The sequence below is a fragment of the Trachinotus anak genome, unplaced genomic scaffold (assembly GCF_046630095.1).
Source record: "Trachinotus anak isolate AG129_WGS33_773 ecotype Australia unplaced genomic scaffold, CSIRO_AGI_Tana_v1 ptg000025l, whole genome shotgun sequence".
Taxonomy (NCBI): Eukaryota; Metazoa; Chordata; class Actinopteri; order Carangiformes; family Carangidae; genus Trachinotus; species Trachinotus anak.
In genome coordinates, this window is record NW_027273876.1 from 6,651,903 (window position 1) to 6,670,483 (window position 18,581).

The 18,581-nt window shown below is 39.7% G+C and overlaps 4 long non-coding RNA genes across 4 annotated transcripts; 3 read left to right on the forward strand and 1 right to left on the reverse strand.

Annotated features, from left to right (window-relative positions):
* The first annotated feature begins 3,275 nt into the window (after window positions 1-3,275).
* LOC139609021 (uncharacterized) lies at window positions 3,276-5,119 on the forward strand. The gene is made up of 3 exons (XR_011685135.1): window positions 3,276-3,429; window positions 3,777-3,844; window positions 3,939-5,119. It is a non-coding gene; the product is annotated as an uncharacterized lncRNA (long non-coding RNA).
* A 3,994-nt stretch (window positions 5,120-9,113) lies between these two features.
* Window positions 9,114-10,957, forward strand: LOC139609023 (uncharacterized). Its single transcript, XR_011685136.1, has 3 exons — window positions 9,114-9,267; window positions 9,615-9,682; window positions 9,777-10,957. It is a non-coding gene; the product is annotated as an uncharacterized lncRNA (long non-coding RNA).
* A 2,787-nt stretch (window positions 10,958-13,744) lies between these two features.
* LOC139609090 (uncharacterized) lies at window positions 13,745-16,814 on the reverse strand. The gene is made up of 3 exons (XR_011685154.1): window positions 16,497-16,814; window positions 14,123-14,767; window positions 13,745-13,890 (listed from the first exon to the last, which is right to left on the reverse strand). It is a non-coding gene; the product is annotated as an uncharacterized lncRNA (long non-coding RNA).
* LOC139609089 (uncharacterized) lies at window positions 14,952-16,795 on the forward strand. The gene is made up of 3 exons (XR_011685153.1): window positions 14,952-15,105; window positions 15,453-15,520; window positions 15,615-16,795. It is a non-coding gene; the product is annotated as an uncharacterized lncRNA (long non-coding RNA).
* Window positions 16,815-18,581: the final 1,767 nt, after the last annotated feature.

Below are 18,581 nucleotides of genomic sequence, written 5' to 3' on the forward strand. Positions count from 1 at the left end.
TTTGTCATGTCAGAGCTGAAGAAAAAGAAAAGCGACATAGATGGACATTGGTGCTTTTGGCCCTGTGTGTGTATATCCTATGTGTGTGTTAACATAGGGTTCAGCCAGGAAAGTGTGTGTGTGTGTGTGTGTGTGTTGTGAAGCAGGTTTGTGTGTTTTTACTTTGAGGTCAGTGGAAACCGATGACTGCATGTTGCCTTATCAAGCAATCTGACATTCACACACACATAGACCATACACTACACCACACTAGTATTAACACACACTCACAAAGCAGACTCGCTGATTTTATAAACAGTACCAGTGAAATTAAAAAGGTTTTGTTGAAATCCAGCTTCAGTGTCAAGAATTTATTTGAAGAAGTGGATCGTTGGTTGTTGAGTAAAAACTGCCTGATTGAAAATACAAGGTTTGCTAACTCACAACATCATTATCACACAGTCACAGACAGATTAACTCACTGAGCTGTGCTGGGAGGTGGCTAACTTAGCTTAGCATAAATACCGTAAACAGATGGACACAGCTAGCCTGGCTCTGCCCAAAGCTAAACAATGCACCTACCAGCATCTCTAAAGATCACTCATGAGCATTTTGTATCTCATTTGTTTAAACTGGACACAAAAATAAAAATAAAACTGACAATAACTGGTGTAGGGGGAGCTACATGCAGGGACTATATCTTGACAAACAACAGTTTATCCATCCGCCCAGTACTTCTGTGCAGTGTCTCCACTGGTTGTCTCCTCAACCTCAAGTACGTGACTCCAAGACAGAGCAACCTGGAGTTGATAACTGAGCTTTAGATGTGTTGGTTAGCGTCTCCAGTCTTTAAGCTAAGCTTAGCTAAGCTAATGAGCTGCCAGAGTGAGATCAATACTTAATGCACAGACATGAGACAGCTGTCAGTCTTCTCCTGTAACTCTCAACAAGGCATCAACTGTGTCAGTTACAGCACTGAAGCAAAATGTAAACATCAATATCAAAATACCGATATTAAGCTATTAAAACTCGCCTTTAATAAAAGGCCGTTCAACAGAACCAGGCTTCAGGGTTAGATAAAGACACAGGAGGCACCTTCAGGCCCTTCTTATGATTACAGGTTATATCATGCTTTACAAATCAAACTGGCAACTGATCAACGCACAAAGTGATGCCTGGGGCCATTGGTGTTCCTGAGTCTTTGCTTTGTTTGTAATCCAGCCTCGCTCAAAGCTTTTACCTGATAAATCAGTGGATCTGACAGATTTTCTAACATGTTCATTCAGATTACAAAATCCAGACTTTGTTCTTTGCTGAACATGAGCTTTGTCTTCAGTGAGCACCATCAAGCCATTTTCTCAAATAAATCCCAAGGTTAGACTATGCTGATCATACATGTCTGAACATGTGTACTAAAAGTGAAAGTGTGTAGTGTGAAGGTGTGAAGACATGGGTGCAGCAGGTCCCTCCCAAATAGCATCAATTCCACCTCATTTGTTTAATCTGCAGAGAAGGGTAAAGTGTATGCAGATGACATGTTGTGGTTTTATAGAAGATTATGAGCCGGACCGACTTGTTAGTCTCCACTGGTTGTTTGACAGCAAGTACCAAGAAACAGCTCAGTTGATATTTGTTCGGTTTAATTTCCTGGTTAACAGAGACGTTGCACAAACTATCAAACACACGATTTAACCACTTTTACAGTCCACCCAGTTTGTGACAGTAAGAAAATAAACTCATGTGACACACTGTTGTATCTTTTTCTGAACATTTTATTGGTTTCCACAAAATGAATAAAATAAAAATAAAAAGTAATTTCCTCCAAAACGAGTTGAGGAACTGGACGGTTAAAACTGAGGAAAATTCGACCAGGGAACGGGCGGTCACAGTGACACCTCGCCCCCTCCCTGCTATTACTATTCTCTTATTAACATGAAGTTAAATCTAAATCCCTTTGATTAAAGTTAAACTGCTCCCTAATAGAGCAGACCGCTTTCTGAAATAAGGCATCTGTAGTGGTGACAACTGAAACAGTCACAACACGAGGGTCACACATGCGTCCAGCGATCACCAAAAGAAAATGTGTCATTATTAGCAACAACAAACATTAGCTTTGCTGCTTCCTTTTACTTTTTCACGTTTGCAAACTCAATGCTAGCACAACTTGGTCGTGGTAACTTGTGATAGACGATTATCTTTTGTTAGCATTTTGTTATTTGCTGTCACTCATCAAATCTCTCATGACACTGCCTTTGTGTGACAAAATGTAGGAACGTCGTCCCGTACAAAGACTTGTTTTAAAAACACACGCAAAGAGCCAGCATCTGTTAGTGCTGGGTGTGTGGTGTTACCTCCTTGATTCTAAATGTATGAAGTATTTCTAGTATTTACAGTTTTAAATCACTGTGTTTTGTGCAACTCTCAGGACAACAGCATGTGATGTTTGGGTACCATGTGAAAGTAAAACAATAGGCTGTCGGCTACATGAAGATGATAACTCATGAAATCAAGTGTTTCACGTTACTTACTGTGTTGGTGCTATACATGCATCATTTTCACACTAACAAATAAAATGATCAGCTCATTCCCACATTGCATCATGACATTACCAGAAATAAGAAGTGACCTGTTGACAATAACATTCAAATTAAAATGCAAAACAATAATTAACACTAACAGGCACATTCTCTGGTACCACTCTGAGAGTGAGGCCCAAACCTCCAAGTGCTCTCTTCTGTACTCTTTGACATACGAGCTGCAGAGTTTATGACTGTCTTCAGGTTGTAATGCTTTAAGTAACATGGCTGACAGTTAGTTCAGTAACATAACAGCTGAAAAGGTGGGAGAGGGAGAGACCTTTCAACAGTGTTGGATTTTATAGAACAAGGATATGGCTGTTTCCTCGTGGCAGAACGTACCAGTGAAGACCTGATACAAATCAAACTCACTAAAGCATCAGTGTGTTTCTGATCAGCACCAGTCTGTGCTTGTATATGTGCATCTCAGCAGGTGTTACTCACAGCAACTCTGGCCTGGAAGTCAGCGGTCGGGACGATGGGGATGGGTCCTCCCTGTTTGCCAAACTTCCTCTCTAAACTCTCCTGCACAGACACTACAAGAGAAACAATAGGAAAGGGAGGAATTAATGAGAGATCAGGGGCCTCTTTGTCTCCCAATCAATAACAAATACCAGTGATGGCACACCCTGAGGGACCATCTAGTTCATCTAGTTTCACTACTTGACTTGATTCTTCTTTTTTTTTTAATTACCGTACATGGTGGAAATGATTGTGCGATCTTATGATTGGCTGTATGTGAACAGGAGAAAAGGTATAAATACACAGGGAAAGAGGTTTTCCAGAGCATCCTTTCCCTCGCTCAGACATTTCACATCAGCTGACGCCAAATTTACAAAACATCACCGTCACTGCCTGAACTGCCACAGACTCGGTAAGAATTCATCTATTTATCTGTCCTTCAAATCTTTATTGACTGTTTTGTTAATTTCATGGTTTCTCTCTTCTACATTAAAACCAATTAGTCTTGCATTTAGCCTTGTTACTGATGTACAACAGCCAGATGTGCTGTACTAATAGTGCTATCTCGTAAAAGAACACAAAGTACTGAAACAACGTGAAAAACTTGCTGCTGTAGAAGAAGAGTCACTTTAAACTTTAAGTTTTTGCAGAGGACAGAATGAAGCTGGAGAGATAGACTTGATATATTATGAGTAGGTTCATCTTTATATGTCTACATTGAAGACAAATCCTGACCTGAGGTTTTTCTTGTGATTTCAGGAAGCAGCTGTAGGACCAGAGTATCAACCATCTCAGTGAGAAAACCAGAGCATCAAGAGAAATACAAGGTACAACACCAAAACAAGCCTACTGAACGTGTTGTATCATTTATCACTCGCATGTTCATTTACAATTAATTATGGTTCTTTTGTTTTAATATAGATGCGTGCTCAAAGAATTCGATACCCTGAAGGACTGGGACCTGAGGCCAAGAAAAGATACAAAGAAGCGATTCTGATGTTAAATCCAGATGTTCTCTTTGAGGACACTAAAAGTGACAATACAAGATGCAACCTCATTTTCTTTACTCTTAATACAGATGACTGGAAAGCTGCAATACTGGATGAATATCCTGGGACGCAGCCAGAGAAAAAGACTGATAGAATCAAACTTGCCCTCGGAGACAGCAAAGGCACTGTGAGCATTTTCCCTAATGGAAAGATTTTGATACAAGGTACAGATGAAAACCTTGCAGAATTCGAAAATTCCTTCGAATACCTATTGGGCCAGCAGAAAATAAAAATGATACAAAAACTGCTCAACGCAATTGTCCTGGCCCAAATACAGGATTCTGAAAATGAAACAGAATAAAAACCTGATGAGGTTGAGCTCAACAAGCCCAATGGTCCTCTCCCTAAATAAAATGTAACAAATAGGGAGAAATAACTAAACCTGGGTTGTCTGTTCATTAAGTTCAAACAGACTAGAAAAAAGAGAAAGATGGATCATTATACAATAAATAACTTCTAATTTAAGTTTTTTCTGATCATGCTATGAATAGGTGACTGGGTTGTAAAATCAATTACATATTTTTTTCCCTTTTTGATTTGCATGTCATGTACTGTAGCCTACATTATTAACAATTTATAGTTCTGGTGTTTACATACGGTTTTAAAATCACAGGATGTCACAGGAGTTAAAGATGTAATATCAAATGCAAAGGAATCATAATGTTGATGCATCTTCTGATTGTGTCTTATGACACTAGCTCACTAAAGTCTGTCTGCAAGTTACAGAGGAATTACACAGCAGTGTTGTACTCACTGAGCAGGTGGTAGTTTGAGTCCCTCTCATATTTGAAGGTCAGTCTTCCATAGCTGACATGGTTCAGATTCTTCAGCCACTCGAAATAAGACACTGTCACACCACCAGCGTTCAGGTACATGTCCTGCAGCATGAAACATCACACAACTCAGACAACTGCCTGTTTGGAACAAGCTTCACTCCTCTGTGTACAAGTGTTGTCATCAAATTTCCTCTGTGCTGCAAAAATGTTCTTAGGGTTTGAATAAGAAGGAAAATGATTTTTCTGACAAATAAAGAATAAACTGTTGAAGAAATGATTTTGTGAGACTATTCATTTGACAAACCATCATCAACATCAAAACATCACGTGAGTGATGTGTATGGTTGGCTTTGATCACATTTTGTTGACGGTGTTGTAAACAAGTAAAAACCCTACAAACTGCAGCAGATTTCAACTCAAATGTTGCTCAATCCCGATTGGTGCTCAGAGGTATGTTGCATTATGCATTTCCAACTGAGCTCCGCCCCCTTCCAATGAGTGAGAAGACCTCAGAGGAAAAAAGAAACAGAAATCTGTCTTGTGAAATGACCGCATCTCTTGAAACTTTGACATAGAGTTGTGTTCATGTAGAGCACCATCACTCTCTGAGAAAACTGGTTTTCAGGGTCTTTAACACTTCACTGGACTCAACTTGGCACAACAGTGCAGATCTGTAAAAATGTTCTAAAAACTTGGTCGCATCAAACCTGTGGTTCATTATTTCAGCAGATGCACTGTACTTTAGGTGCCATCATGACAATCAATGGTGAAAAGCTTGATTTAGTTGTGTGTGTGTGTGTGTGTGTGTGTGTGTGTGTGTGTGTGTGTATCCTTTGGCCAGCATTCAGGAAACTAGTGTATTCACTTCAACAGAACTGAAGGAAACAATAAGTACAAATCTAGAGTTTTGAATTGTTTCAAAACTGCCTAAAATCTGCACAGTTTTCTAGTTTGCATTTCAGTGTCGTTCAGCGTGACCCTTGTTGTCTTAATTGCTTTGTCATGTCAGAGCTGAAGAAAAAGAAAAGCGACATAGATGGACATTGGTGCTTTTGGCCCTGTGTGTGTATATCCTATGTGTGTGTTAACATAGGGTTCAGCCAGGAAAGTGTGTGTGTGTGTGTGTGTGTGTTGTGAAGCAGGTTTGTGTGTTTTTACTTTGAGGTCAGTGGAAACCGATGACTGCATGTTGCCTTATCAAGCAATCTGACATTCACACACACATAGACCATACACTACACCACACTAGTATTAACACACACTCACAAAGCAGACTCGCTGATTTTATAAACAGTACCAGTGAAATTAAAAAGGTTTTGTTGAAATCCAGCTTCAGTGTCAAGAATTTATTTGAAGAAGTGGATCGTTGGTTGTTGAGTAAAAACTGCCTGATTGAAAATACAAGGTTTGCTAACTCACAACATCATTATCACACAGTCACAGACAGATTAACTCACTGAGCTGTGCTGGGAGGTGGCTAACTTAGCTTAGCATAAATACCGTAAACAGATGGACACAGCTAGCCTGGCTCTGCCCAAAGCTAAACAATGCACCTACCAGCATCTCTAAAGATCACTCATGAGCATTTTGTATCTCATTTGTTTAAACTGGACACAAAAATAAAAATAAAACTGACAATAACTGGTGTAGGGGGAGCTACATGCAGGGACTATATCTTGACAAACAACAGTTTATCCATCCGCCCAGTACTTCTGTGCAGTGTCTCCACTGGTTGTCTCCTCAACCTCAAGTACGTGACTCCAAGACAGAGCAACCTGGAGTTGATAACTGAGCTTTAGATGTGTTGGTTAGCGTCTCCAGTCTTTAAGCTAAGCTTAGCTAAGCTAATGAGCTGCCAGAGTGAGATCAATACTTAATGCACAGACATGAGACAGCTGTCAGTCTTCTCCTGTAACTCTCAACAAGGCATCAACTGTGTCAGTTACAGCACTGAAGCAAAATGTAAACATCAATATCAAAATACCGATATTAAGCTATTAAAACTCGCCTTTAATAAAAGGCCGTTCAACAGAACCAGGCTTCAGGGTTAGATAAAGACACAGGAGGCACCTTCAGGCCCTTCTTATGATTACAGGTTATATCATGCTTTACAAATCAAACTGGCAACTGATCAACGCACAAAGTGATGCCTGGGGCCATTGGTGTTCCTGAGTCTTTGCTTTGTTTGTAATCCAGCCTCGCTCAAAGCTTTTACCTGATAAATCAGTGGATCTGACAGATTTTCTAACATGTTCATTCAGATTACAAAATCCAGACTTTGTTCTTTGCTGAACATGAGCTTTGTCTTCAGTGAGCACCATCAAGCCATTTTCTCAAATAAATCCCAAGGTTAGACTATGCTGATCATACATGTCTGAACATGTGTACTAAAAGTGAAAGTGTGTAGTGTGAAGGTGTGAAGACATGGGTGCAGCAGGTCCCTCCCAAATAGCATCAATTCCACCTCATTTGTTTAATCTGCAGAGAAGGGTAAAGTGTATGCAGATGACATGTTGTGGTTTTATAGAAGATTATGAGCCGGACCGACTTGTTAGTCTCCACTGGTTGTTTGACAGCAAGTACCAAGAAACAGCTCAGTTGATATTTGTTCGGTTTAATTTCCTGGTTAACAGAGACGTTGCACAAACTATCAAACACACGATTTAACCACTTTTACAGTCCACCCAGTTTGTGACAGTAAGAAAATAAACTCATGTGACACACTGTTGTATCTTTTTCTGAACATTTTATTGGTTTCCACAAAATGAATAAAATAAAAATAAAAAGTAATTTCCTCCAAAACGAGTTGAGGAACTGGACGGTTAAAACTGAGGAAAATTCGACCAGGGAACGGGCGGTCACAGTGACACCTCGCCCCCTCCCTGCTATTACTATTCTCTTATTAACATGAAGTTAAATCTAAATCCCTTTGATTAAAGTTAAACTGCTCCCTAATAGAGCAGACCGCTTTCTGAAATAAGGCATCTGTAGTGGTGACAACTGAAACAGTCACAACACGAGGGTCACACATGCGTCCAGCGATCACCAAAAGAAAATGTGTCATTATTAGCAACAACAAACATTAGCTTTGCTGCTTCCTTTTACTTTTTCACGTTTGCAAACTCAATGCTAGCACAACTTGGTCGTGGTAACTTGTGATAGACGATTATCTTTTGTTAGCATTTTGTTATTTGCTGTCACTCATCAAATCTCTCATGACACTGCCTTTGTGTGACAAAATGTAGGAACGTCGTCCCGTACAAAGACTTGTTTTAAAAACACACGCAAAGAGCCAGCATCTGTTCGTGCTGGGTGTGTGGTGTTACCTCCTTGATTCTAAATGTATGAAGTATTTCTAGTATTTACAGTTTTAAATCCCTGTGTTTTGTGCAGCTCTCAGGACAACAGCATGTGATGTTTGGGTACCATGTGAAAGTCAAACAATAGGCTGTCGGCTACATGAAGATGATAACTCATGAAATCAAGTGTTTCACGTTACTTACTGTGTTGGTGCTATACATGCATCATTTTCACACTAACAAATAAAATGATCAGCTCATTCCCACATTGCATCATGACATTACCAGAAATAAGAAGTGACCTGTTGACAATAACATTCAAATTAAAATGCAAAACAATAATTAACACTAACAGGCACATTCTCTGGTACCACTCTGAGAGTGAGGCCCAAACCTCCAAGTGCTCTCTTCTGTACTCTTTGACATACGAGCTGCAGAGTTTATGACTGTCTTCAGGTTGTAATGCTTTAAGTAACATGGCTGACAGTTAGTTCAGTAACATAACAGCTGAAAAGGTGGGAGAGGGAGAGACCTTTCAACAGTGTTGGATTTTATAGAACAAGGATATGGCTGTTTCCTCGTGGCAGAACGTACCAGTGAAGACCTGATACAAATCAAACTCACTAAAGCATCAGTGTGTTTCTGATCAGCACCAGTCTGTGCTTGTATATGTGCATCTCAGCAGGTGTTACTCACAGCAACTCTGGCCTGGAAGTCAGCGGTCGGGACGATGGGGATGGGTCCTCCCTGTTTGCCAAACTTCCTCTCTAAACTCTCCTGCACAGACACTACAAGAGAAACAATAGGAAAGGGAGGAATTAATGAGAGATCAGGGGCCTCTTTGTCTCCCAATCAATAACAAATACCAGTGATGGCACACCCTGAGGGACCATCTAGTTCATCTAGTTTCACTACTTGACTTGATTCTTCTTTTTTTTTTAATTACCGTACATGGTGGAAATGATTGTGCGATCTTATGATTGGCTGTATGTGAACAGGAGAAAAGGTATAAATACACAGGGAAAGAGGTTTTCCAGAGCATCCTTTCCCTCGCTCAGACATTTCACATCAGCTGACGCCAAATTTACAAAACATCACCGTCACTGCCTGAACTGCCACAGACTCGGTAAGAATTCATCTATTTATCTGTCCTTCAAATCTTTATTGACTGTTTTGTTAATTTCATGGTTTCTCTCTTCTACATTAAAACCAATTAGTCTTGCATTTAGCCTTGTTACTGATGTACAACAGCCAGATGTGCTGTACTAATAGTGCTATCTCGTAAAAGAACACAAAGTACTGAAACAACGTGAAAAACTTGCTGCTGTAGAAGAAGAGTCACTTTAAACTTTAAGTTTTTGCAGAGGACAGAATGAAGCTGGAGAGATAGACTTGATATATTATGAGTAGGTTCATCTTTATATGTCTACATTGAAGACAAATCCTGACCTGAGGTTTTTCTTGTGATTTCAGGAAGCAGCTGTAGGACCAGAGTATCAACCATCTCAGTGAGAAAACCAGAGCATCAAGAGAAATACAAGGTACAACACCAAAACAAGCCTACTGAACGTGTTGTATCATTTATCACTCGCATGTTCATTTACAATTAATTATGGTTCTTTTGTTTTAATATAGATGCGTGCTCAAAGAATTCGATACCCTGAAGGACTGGGACCTGAGGCCAAGAAAAGATACAAAGAAGCGATTCTGATGTTAAATCCAGATGTTCTCTTTGAGGACACTAAAAGTGACAATACAAGATGCAACCTCATTTTCTTTACTCTTAATACAGATGACTGGAAAGCTGCAATACTGGATGAATATCCTGGGACGCAGCCAGAGAAAAAGACTGATAGAATCAAACTTGCCCTCGGAGACAGCAAAGGCACTGTGAGCATTTTCCCTAATGGAAAGATTTTGATACAAGGTACAGATGAAAACCTTGCAGAATTCGAAAATTCCTTCGAATACCTATTGGGCCAGCAGAAAATAAAAATGATACAAAAACTGCTCAACGCAATTGTCCTGGCCCAAATACAGGATTCTGAAAATGAAACAGAATAAAAACCTGATGAGGTTGAGCTCAACAAGCCCAATGGTCCTCTCCCTAAATAAAATGTAACAAATAGGGAGAAATAACTAAACCTGGGTTGTCTGTTCATTAAGTTCAAACAGACTAGAAAAAAGAGAAAGATGGATCATTATACAATAAATAACTTCTAATTTAAGTTTTTTCTGATCATGCTATGAATAGGTGACTGGGTTGTAAAATCAATTACATATTTTTTTCCCTTTTTGATTTGCATGTCATGTACTGTAGCCTACATTATTAACAATTTATAGTTCTGGTGTTTACATACGGTTTTAAAATCACAGGATGTCACAGGAGTTAAAGATGTAATATCAAATGCAAAGGAATCATAATGTTGATGCATCTTCTGATTGTGTCTTATGACACTAGCTCACTAAAGTCTGTCTGCAAGTTACAGAGGAATTACACAGCAGTGTTGTACTCACTGAGCAGGTGGTAGTTTGAGTCCCTCTCATATTTGAAGGTCAGTCTTCCATAGCTGACATGGTTCAGATTCTTCAGCCACTCGAAATAAGACACTGTCACACCACCAGCGTTCAGGTACATGTCCTGCAGCATGAAACATCACACAACTCAGACAACTGCCTGTTTGGAACAAGCTTCACTCCTCTGTGTACAAGTGTTGTCATCAAATTTCCTCTGTGCTGCAAAAATGTTCTTAGGGTTTGAATAAGAAGGAAAATGATTTTTCTGACAAATAAAGAATAAACTGTTGAAGAAATGATTTTGTGAGACTATTCATTTGACAAACCATCATCAACATCAAAACATCACGTGAGTGATGTGTATGGTTGGCTTTGATCACATTTTGTTGACGGTGTTGTAAACAAGTAAAAACCCTACAAACTGCAGCAGATTTCAACTCAAATGTTGCTCAATCCCGATTGGTGCTCAGAGGTATGTTGCATTATGCATTTCCAACTGAGCTCCGCCCCCTTCCAATGAGTGAGAAGACCTCAGAGGAAAAAAGAAACAGAAATCTGTCTTGTGAAATGACCGCATCTCTTGAAACTTTGACATAGAGTTGTGTTCATGTAGAGCACCATCACTCTCTGAGAAAACTGGTTTTCAGGGTCTTTAACACTTCACTGGACTCAACTTGGCACAACAGTGCAGATCTGTAAAAATGTTCTAAAAACTTGGTCGCATCAAACCTGTGGTTCATTATTTCAGCAGATGCACTGTACTTTAGGTGCCATCATGACAATCAATGGTGAAAAGCTTGATTTAGTTGTGTGTGTGTGTGTGTGTGTGTGTGTGTGTGTGTGTGTGTGTATCCTTTGGCCAGCATTCAGGAAACTAGTGTATTCACTTCAACAGAACTGAAGGAAACAATAAGTACAAATCTAGAGTTTTGAATTGTTTCAAAACTGCCTAAAATCTGCACAGTTTTCTAGTTTGCATTTCAGTGTCGTTCAGCGTGACCCTTGTTGTCTTAATTGCTTTGTCATGTCAGAGCTGAAGAAAAAGAAAAGCGACATAGATGGACATTGGTGCTTTTGGCCCTGTGTGTGTATATCCTATGTGTGTGTTAACATAGGGTTCAGCCAGGAAAGTGTGTGTGTGTGTGTGTGTGTGTTGTGAAGCAGGTTTGTGTGTTTTTACTTTGAGGTCAGTGGAAACCGATGACTGCATGTTGCCTTATCAAGCAATCTGACATTCACACACACATAGACCATACACTACACCACACTAGTATTAACACACACTCACAAAGCAGACTCGCTGATTTTATAAACAGTACCAGTGAAATTAAAAAGGTTTTGTTGAAATCCAGCTTCAGTGTCAAGAATTTATTTGAAGAAGTGGATCGTTGGTTGTTGAGTAAAAACTGCCTGATTGAAAATACAAGGTTTGCTAACTCACAACATCATTATCACACAGTCACAGACAGATTAACTCACTGAGCTGTGCTGGGAGGTGGCTAACTTAGCTTAGCATAAATACCGTAAACAGATGGACACAGCTAGCCTGGCTCTGCCCAAAGCTAAACAATGCACCTACCAGCATCTCTAAAGATCACTCATGAGCATTTTGTATCTCATTTGTTTAAACTGGACACAAAAATAAAAATAAAACTGACAATAACTGGTGTAGGGGGAGCTACATGCAGGGACTATATCTTGACAAACAACAGTTTATCCATCCGCCCAGTACTTCTGTGCAGTGTCTGCACTGGTTGTCTCCTCAACCTCAAGTACGTGACTCCAAGACAGAGCAACCTGGAGTTGATAACTGAGCTTTAGATGTGTTGGTTAGCGTCTCCAGTCTTTAAGCTAAGCTTAGCTAAGCTAATGAGCTGCCAGAGTGAGATCAATACTTAATGCACAGACATGAGACAGCTGTCAGTCTTCTCCTGTAACTCTCAACAAGGCATCAACTGTGTCAGTTACAGCACTGAAGCAAAATGTAAACATCAATATCAAAATACCGATATTAAGCTATTAAAACTCGCCTTTAATAAAAGGCCGTTCAACAGAACCAGGCTTCAGGGTTAGATAAAGACACAGGAGGCACCTTCAGGCCCTTCTTATGATTACAGGTTATATCATGCTTTACAAATCAAACTGGCAACTGATCAACGCACAAAGTGATGCCTGGGGCCATTGGTGTTCCTGAGTCTTTGCTTTGTTTGTAATCCAGCCTCGCTCAAAGCTTTTACCTGATAAATCAGTGGATCTGACAGATTTTCTAACATGTTCATTCAGATTACAAAATCCAGACTTTGTTCTTTGCTGAACATGAGCTTTGTCTTCAGTGAGCACCATCAAGCCATTTTCTCAAATAAATCCCAAGGTTAGACTATGCTGATCATACATGTCTGAACATGTGTACTAAAAGTGAAAGTGTGTAGTGTGAAGGTGTGAAGACATGGGTGCAGCAGGTCCCTCCCAAATAGCATCAATTCCACCTCATTTGTTTAATCTGCAGAGAAGGGTAAAGTGTATGCAGATGACATGTTGTGGTTTTATAGAAGATTATGAGCCGGACCGACTTGTTAGTCTCCACTGGTTGTTTGACAGCAAGTACCAAGAAACAGCTCAGTTGATATTTGTTCGGTTTAATTTCCTGGTTAACAGAGACGTTGCACAAACTATCAAACACACGATTTAACCACTTTTACAGTCCACCCAGTTTGTGACAGTAAGAAAATAAACTCATGTGACACACTGTTGTATCTTTTTCTGAACATTTTATTGGTTTCCACAAAATGAATAAAATAAAAATAAAAAGTAATTTCCTCCAAAACGAGTTGAGGAACTGGACGGTTAAAACTGAGGAAAATTCGACCAGGGGACGGGCGGTCACAGTGACACCTCGCCCCCTCCCTGCTATTACTATTCTCTTATTAACATGAAGTTAAATCTAAATCCCTTTGATTAAAGTTAAACTGCTCCCTAATAGAGCAGACCGCTTTCTGAAATAAGGCATCTGTAGTGGTGACAACTGAAACAGTCACAACACGAGGGTCACACATGCGTCCAGCGATCACCAAAAGAAAATGTGTCATTATTAGCAACAACAAACATTAGCTTTGCTGCTTCCTTTTACTTTTTCACGTTTGCAAACTCAATGCTAGCACAACTTGGTCGTGGTAACTTGTGATAGACGATTATCTTTTGTTAGCATTTTGTTATTTGCTGTCACTCATCAAATCTCTCATGACACTGCCTTTGTGTGACAAAATGTAGGAACGTCGTCCCGTACAAAGACTTGTTTTAAAAACACACGCAAAGAGCCAGCATCTGTTAGTGCTGGGTGTGTGGTATTACCTCCTTGATTCTAAATGTATGAAGTATTTCTAGTATTTACAGTTTTAAATCACTGTGTTTTGTGCAACTCTCAGGACAACAGCATGTGATGTTTGGGTACCATGTGAAAGTAAAACAATAGGCTGTCGGCTACATGAAGATGATAACTCATGAAATCAAGTGTTTCACGTTACTTACTGTGTTGGTGCTATACATGCATCATTTTCACACTAACAAATAAAATGATCAGCTCATTCCCACATTGCATCATGACATTACCAGAAATAAGAAGTGACCTGTTGACAATAACATTCAAATTAAAATGCAAAACAATAATTAACACTAACAGGCACATTCTCTGGTACCACTCTGAGAGTGAGGCCCAAACCTCCAAGTGCTCTCTTCTGTACTCTTTGATGTACGGGCTGCAGAGTTTATGACTGTCTTCAGGTTGTAATGCTTTAAGTAACATGGCTGACAGTTAGTTCAGTAACATAACAGCTGAAAAGGTGGGAGAGGGAGAGACCTTTCAACAGTGTTGGATTTTATAGAACAAGGATATGGCTGTTTCCTCGTGGCAGAACGTACCATTGCAGACCTGATACAAATCAAACTCACTAAAGCATCAGTGTGTTTCTGATCAGCACCAGTCTGTGCTTGTATATGTGCATCTCAGCAGGTGTTACTCACAGCAACTCTGGCCTGGAAGTCAGCGGTCGGGACGATGGGGATGGGTCCTCCCTGTTTGCCAAACTTCCTCTCTAAACTCTCCTGCACAGACACTACAAGAGAAACAATAGGAAAGGGAGGAATTAATGAGAGATCAGGGGCCTCTTTGTCTCCCAATCAATAACAAATACCAGTGATGGCACACCCTGAGGGACCATCTAGTTCATCTAGTTTCACTACTTGACTTGATTCTTCTTTTTTTTTTAATTACCGTACATGGTGGAAATGATTGTGCGATCTTATGATTGGCTGTATGTGAACAGGAGAAAAGGTATAAATACACAGGGAAAGAGGTTTTCCAGAGCATCCTTTCCCTCGCTCAGACATTTCACATCAGCTGACGCCAAATTTACAAAACATCACCGTCACTGCCTGAACTGCCACAGACTCGGTAAGAATTCATCTATTTATCTGTCCTTCAAATCTTTATTGACTGTTTTGTTAATTTCATGGTTTCTCTCTTCTACATTAAAACCAATTAGTCTTGCATTTAGCCTTGTTACTGATGTACAACAGCCAGATGTGCTGTACTAATAGTGCTATCTCGTAAAAGAACACAAAGTACTGAAACAACGTGAAAAACTTGCTGCTGTAGAAGAAGAGTCACTTTAAACTTTAAGTTTTTGCAGAGGACAGAATGAAGCTGGAGAGATAGACTTGATATATTATGAGTAGGTTCATCTTTATATGTCTACATTGAAGACAAATCCTGACCTGAGGTTTTTCTTGTGATTTCAGGAAGCAGCTGTAGGACCAGAGTATCAACCATCTCAGTGAGAAAACCAGAGCATCAAGAGAAATACAAGGTACAACACCAAAACAAGCCTACTGAACGTGTTGTATCATTTATCACTCGCATGTTCATTTACAATTAATTATGGTTCTTTTGTTTTAATATAGATGCGTGCTCAAAGAATTCGATACCCTGAAGGACTGGGACCTGAGGCCAAGAAAAGATACAAAGAAGCGATTCTGATGTTAAATCCAGATGTTCTCTTTGAGGACACTAAAAGTGACAATACAAGATGCAACCTCATTTTCTTTACTCTTAATACAGATGACTGGAAAGCTGCAATACTGGATGAATATCCTGGGACGCAGCCAGAGAAAAAGACTGATAGAATCAAACTTGCCCTCGGAGACAGCAAAGGCACTGTGAGCATTTTCCCTAATGGAAAGATTTTGATACAAGGTACAGATGAAAACCTTGCAGAATTCGAAAATTCCTTCGAATACCTATTGGGCCAGCAGAAAATAAAAATGATACAAAAACTGCTCAACGCAATTGTCCTGGCCCAAATACAGGATTCTGAAAATGAAACAGAATAAAAACCTGATGAGGTTGAGCTCAACAAGCCCAATGGTCCTCTCCCTAAATAAAATGTAACAAATAGGGAGAAATAACTAAACCTGGGTTGTCTGTTCATTAAGTTCAAACAGACTAGAAAAAAGAGAAAGATGGATCATTATACAATAAATAACTTCTAATTTAAGTTTTTTCTGATCATGCTATGAATAGGTGACTGGGTTGTAAAATCAATTACATATTTTTTTCCCTTTTTGATTTGCATGTCATGTACTGTAGCCTACATTATTAACAATTTATAGTTCTGGTGTTTACATACGGTTTTAAAATCACAGGATGTCACAGGAGTTAAAGATGTAATATCAAATGCAAAGGAATCATAATGTTGATGCATCTTCTGATTGTGTCTTATGACACTAGCTCACTAAAGTCTGTCTGCAAGTTACAGAGGAATTACACAGCAGTGTTGTACTCACTGAGCAGGTGGTAGTTTGAGTCCCTCTCATATTTGAAGGTCAGTCTTCCATAGCTGACATGGTTCAGATTCTTCAGCCACTCGAAATAAGACACTGTCACACCACCAGCGTTCAGGTACATGTCCTGCAGCATGAAACATCACACAACTCAGACAACTGCCTGTTTGGAACAAGCTTCACTCCTCTGTGTACAAGTGTTGTCATCAAATTTCCTCTGTGCTGCAAAAATGTTCTTAGGGTTTGAATAAGAAGGAAAATGATTTTTCTGACAAATAAAGAATAAACTGTTGAAGAAATGATTTTGTGAGACTATTCATTTGACAAACCATCATCAACATCAAAACATCACGTGAGTGATGTGTATGGTTGGCTTTGATCACATTTTGTTGACGGTGTTGTAAACAAGTAAAAACCCTACAAACTGCAGCAGATTTCAACTCAAATGTTGCTCAATCCCGATTGGTGCTCAGAGGTATGTTGCATTATGCATTTCCAACTGAGCTCCGCCCCCTTCCAATGAGTGAGAAGACCTCAGAGGAAAAAAGAAACAGAAATCTGTCTTGTGAAATGACCGCATCTCTTGAAACTTTGACATAGAGTTGTGTTCATGTAGAGCACCATCACTCTCTGAGAAAACTGGTTTTCAGGGTCTTTAACACTTCACTGGACTCAACTTGGCACAACAGTGCAGATCTGTAAAAATGTTCTAAAAACTTGGTCGCATCAAACCTGTGGTTCATTATTTCAGCAGATGCACTGTACTTTAGGTGCCATCATGACAATCAATGGTGAAAAGCTTGATTTAGTTGTGTGTGTGTGTGTGTGTGTGTGTGTGTGTGTGTGTGTGTGTATCCTTTGGCCAGCATTCAGGAAACTAGTGTATTCACTTCAACAGAACTGAAGGAAACAATAAGTACAAATCTAGAGTTTTGAATTGTTTCAAAACTGCCTAAAATCTGCACAGTTTTCTAGTTTGCATTTCAGTGTCGTTCAGCGTGACCCTTGTTGTCTTAATTGCTTTGTCATGTCAGAGCTGAAGAAAAAGAAAAGCGACATAGATGGACATTGGTGCTTTTGGCCCTGTGTGTGTATATCCTATGTGTGTGTTAACATAGGGTTCAGCCAGGAAAGTGTGTGTGTGTGTGTGTGTGTGTTGTGAAGCAGGTTTGTGTGTTTTTACTTTGAGGTCAGTGGAAACCGATGACTGCATGTTGCCTTATCAAGCAATCTGACATTCACACACACATAGACCATACACTACACCACACTAGTATTAACACACACTCACAAAGCAGACTCGCTGATTTTATAAACAGTACCAGTGAAATTAAAAAGGTTTTGTTGAAATCCAGCTTCAGTGTCAAGAATTTATTTGAAGAAGTGGAACGTTGGTTGTTGAGTAAAAACTGCCTGATTGAAAATACAAGGTTTGCTAACTCACAACATCATTATCACACAGTCACAGACAGATTAACTCACTGAGCTGTGCTGGGAGGTGGCTAACTTAGCTTAGCATAAATACCGTAAACAGATGGACACAGCTAGCCTGGCTCTGCCCAAAGCTAAACAATGCACCTACCAGCATCTCTAAAGATCACTCATGAGCATTTTGTATCTCATTTGTTTAAACTGGACACAAAAATAAAAATAAAACTGACAATAACTGGTGTAGGGGGAGCTACATGCAGGGACTATATCTTGACAAACAACAGTTTATCCATCCGCCCAGTACTTCTGTGCAGTGTCTCCACTGGTTGTCTCCTCAACCTCAAGTACGTGACTCCAAGACAGAGCAACCTGGAGTTGATAACTGAGCTTTAGATGTGTTGGTTAGCGTCTCCAGTCTTTAAGCTAAGCTTAGCTAAGCTAATGAGCTGCCAGAGTGAGATCAATACTTAATGCACAGACATGAGACAGCTGTCAGTCTTCTCCTGTAACTCTCAACAAGGCATCAACTGTGTCAGTTACAGCACTGAAGCAAAATGTAAACATCAATATCAAAATACCGATATTAAGCTATTAAAACTCGCCTTTAATAAAAGGCCGTTCAACAGAACCAGGCTTCAGGGTTAGATAAAGACACAG